Source organism: Dipodomys ordii, unplaced genomic scaffold (assembly GCF_000151885.1).
Source record: "Dipodomys ordii isolate 6190 unplaced genomic scaffold, Dord_2.0 Scaffold36, whole genome shotgun sequence".
In the NCBI taxonomy this organism is placed as follows: Eukaryota; Metazoa; Chordata; class Mammalia; order Rodentia; family Heteromyidae; genus Dipodomys; species Dipodomys ordii.
In genome coordinates this window covers 11,290,412-11,294,403 of record NW_012267252.1, presented here as the reverse complement: position 1 = coordinate 11,294,403, position 3,992 = coordinate 11,290,412, and the positions used below count along the sequence as shown (strand labels likewise).

The following is a 3,992-nucleotide window of genomic DNA, read 5'->3' as shown; positions in this document are numbered from 1 at the left end:
CCTCCCAGCCAGCGCCGGGCTCTTCGGCCACCCCAGGCTCTTTGCACACACGTCCTCCGCCCCGGCGAAGGCACCCGCCAGCACACCCCTCCGAGCGCCATTGTAGTGATTCACGGCCCCTCGGGTCAACCCCACCCTGAGACACACCAGAAACTTCTCTCCCCATCCTTATCTCCCCGTCGTTTTCAAGGCGCGGTGGCGACAGTCCATTTCCGTCCTCATCTGCAGACTCCTCTTCCCCCTCAGATGCTTCACACGAGCCCCCTCCTCTTCATCCTCCCTCCCCTCTTACCTAAAAACGGGCCCATTAACATGTAGTTTCCTCTCCCCACGTAGGAAGTGTGGAAAATGAATTTTGTGTCTTGGCACCCATCGTGATTCATGGATAGCCTTGTTCTCCCTCTCTCCTGGACTAAGGCTGGGGAAATCCGAGTCCACCACCATCTCCCATTTGTCCAAAAATAACGTAACCATGCCACATACATTTCCAAATATTCCTGAACAATCATGACCTGGACCTACTTGGCTTGGGGGAAGGAGGAGGTTAGGAAGCGACATTTAGAAAATGCTTGGCCCGGTATTTTATTTGGCATTTAAAAATATCTGCAGTATTTGAGTGAGAGAGAGACTGGGAGTGGCTGGATGTTTTCTTGCATTTGAAAAGCAAAAAAAAAATGTTTTTTAAGAAAGCTTTAAATACATCAGGCTTAACTCTTATGAATAGCAAGCAAAAAAAAAAAGTACCCTAAGATACACATCATCTCCACTAGACAGGGCATTTGCTGGTCTCAAATTTAGACCCCATCACCAACCGAGCGAAAGCAAATTGACGGGATTATTTTAAGCATGTCTGATGAACAGCCTTTCCACGATTATTCCCTTTCCCACGGTTTCTGAACAAAATGGGTAAAGGATCACTTACTCGCCGACGATCCGGAGCTTCCCGGCTGCAGGGTGGTAGATGTGTCTGTGCAGCTCGTAGGTGTGGATCCTGCGGTGTGGCTGCTGCACCGGAGCTCACTGCAGGCTGGGACAGCAGCAGCAGCAGCTTCTCCCAATGCTGAGTAGTAAAGTGTATGTATGACTTAGAGACTCCACAATTACCATTAGGCGCTCTGCCTTTTCAGAGGGGAGGCGGAATCGTTCTTAAAGGAGTGGGTTTTGTTTTTCTTTTCCACGCTATTGCTTCATCAGAGGCAGAAAAAGGGTGGAAACGGAGTTTTTTGAGACCTAGCAGAGCCAGTAGAGCTGTGGGAGGTCAAGGTTAAAATTAACTGGGTGACAAGGGGGAGGGACTAGGGACCGAAATTAGTGTGAGTCAATGAAATGCTTAGAAGCAACTCGTTTTAAAGAGCCCTGCTTCCTTCAGATATGGGGGTTAATAGCCAAAAAATAAATAAAACTATGTGACTTGAAGGCGACTAGCAGTTCGTGCTAATATTTAATTTCCAATCACTGTAGTAAAATGATCATAGAGAGGGAAGCTACTTAGCAACTAGTGCAAGAATGAAATGGAATAATAAAGTTCATATATGCAAATAAGGGCAAGGGGTTGTAATCCTACCAACACCTGTAAGCATATCTGGCTAATGCCACTATTAGAATGCATGATTGACATATTTTAATGTGCAACATGTTCTAAAAAGTATTTATTTATAGAAAAATCACCGAAAGGGGGAAGATGAGTAAGAGGAGATAAGGGAATATAATTGAGGGGTGAAGTGATTCAGGTTACACTATGGACTGAAAATCCCTTGCATTGTTGATGTATGCCAATAAAAAGTTTATTTTATTTATTATTTTGTGCCAGTCCTGGGGCTTGAACTCAGGACCTAGGCACTGTCCCTGAGCATTTCTGCTCTAGTCTCAACACTTTAACCACTTGAGCCATAGCTCCACTTTTGGATTTTTGGTGGTTAATTGGAGATAATAGTCTCATGGACTTTGGTATCAGGGCTGGTTTTGAACCATGATCTTCAAATCTCAGCCTCTTGAGTAGGTAGGATTACAGGCATGAGCAGCTCTAAAAGTTTATATTAAAGAAAACAACACCATGGACTGGGAAGGTGACTCAGTGGTAGAGCGCTTGCCTTGTATGCAGAGGCAGGCCCTGGGTTCGATTCCTCAGCACCACATAAGCAGAAGAAAAACAAAGCTGGAAGTGGCACTGTGGCTCAAGTGGTAGAGTACTAGCCTTGAGCTGAAGAGTTGAGGGACAGTGCCCAGGCCCAGAGTTCAGGCCCCACGACCAACCAGACTCCAAAAAGCAAAATAAACAAACAAACAAAAAAAACCAACGCCGGGCGCTGGTGGCTCACGCTTGTCATCCTAGCTACTCAGGAGGCTGAGATCTGAGGATCGCTGTTCAAAGCCAGCCCAGACAGGAAAGTCCATGACACTCTTATCTCCAATAAACCATGAGAAAACCGGAAGTGGCGCTGTGGCTCAAGTGGTAGAGTGCTAGCCTTGAGCTGAAGAGCAGAGCAACAGAGTTCAAGCCCCACGACCGACCAAAAAACAAAACAAAACAAAACAAAACAAAAAAACACAAAAGAAAACCCACATGAGACATAATCTTAGAAAATAATTGCAAAATATTATGTGATTTCAAATGTCAGAAGTTTAGAAATTCAAGTGGCTTAGTTTACTATAAACAGTGAATCTACTATTTAAAGTATTAAAATGTACAAGTCTGCATTATAACCTCAAATTTTATTTTTAATAATGTTCTTTGATTGAACATCTATGAGGTGTGAAAGTAGTCTCCAAATATGAACAGGGAAAAATATGGAAAATATTCTGTCATTGATTTTCTTTGCACATGCCTCCTTAATTAATGTATGATCTTGAGCAAGTAACTAATCTTATTCGGATCTTATTCCTATATTTTAAAATGTGAAGTGGAATTGAGACTTATCAGGATTCCTTGGCATTACAAAAATACTGTGATTTTTGTGACATTCAGATATTTATATTTTGTTAATGTCTATATGTCCCACTCTAAACTCCTTTTCCTGAAAATATGTATTAATTCTTTATTTTTAATTCACATCTGGAGTTTGTTATTTAAAGTTCTGAAATTATTTTGCAAATCAAAAAATGATTCTATAAAGAGAATAAACATAGTTTTCTTGGAATTATGGTTCTATATTGAACTCTGACAAATTTCCCTGAGGCAGAACCCTACCTGAGTGCTAAAGGTGCTGATTGGAGTGCTTTGATGTAGGTTAACTATAACTGGAGTATTTAAAAGCTGGAGCCTCATTGGACGGTAGAGTTGGAACAAAGTTTACAGCTCACCTACTGTGAACCTGTAATTTTACAAGTGGAGACTATAGAAACCCAGAGAACCAAAGTGGGGACAAAATCAGGGATAGAGCTGGTTAATGCTGAGTCTTTATTCTTAGACATATAAGGCAAATGAACAATACATATTATGGATAGGGTGGATTAAGTCTATAATCCTAGCTATTTCTGAGGCAGAGATCAGAGGACCATGGTCTGAGGCCAGCCTGGGCATAAACGTTGAGGAAGACTACCTTACATCAAATGTCTGGGTACAGTGGCATGGGGAGGCACAAGTAGGAGGGCTGCAGTCTAGGCTGGCTGGGGAGAAGTCAAGACTCTATTTCAAAAAATACCCAATGAGAAAAAAAGGTTGGCAGGGTGGATCAAGTGGTAGAGCACCTGCCTAACACCCTGAGTTCAATCCTTAATATCACCACCACCACCACCACCGCCACCACCACTACTACTACTACTAATAATAATAATGTGTATGAACATAGACATTATTTCACATACTCTCTTCAAGGCCTAAGTGGGCCCTGTCACATCAACAACAAAAATGGCCTCAATGACACTGTTTGTGTGCACATAGTATAAACTAAAGAAATATATTAAATGAGGACTTTTAGTATATATATATATATATATATATATATATATATATATATATATACACATCTTTCCTTGTGTGTGTGTATATGTAT

At 41.9% G+C, this 3,992-nt stretch overlaps 1 protein-coding gene across 3 annotated transcripts in view; it reads right to left on the bottom strand.

Moving 5' to 3' along the window:
- Nucleotides 1–1,223, bottom strand: part of Add3 (adducin 3 (gamma)) — an 87,259-nt gene extending 86,036 nt beyond the window's left edge. For 2 of the 3 annotated variants that reach the window (XM_013017755.1, XM_013017762.1), the window contains exon 1: nt 923–1,222. The gene's annotated coding sequence lies outside the window, so the exon portion shown is untranslated. Of the gene's footprint in view, nt 1–922 lie in introns of all 3 variants that reach the window. The other variant, XM_013017761.1, reaches the window with a different exon arrangement.
- Between the last annotated feature and the right edge of the window lie 2,769 nt (nt 1,224–3,992).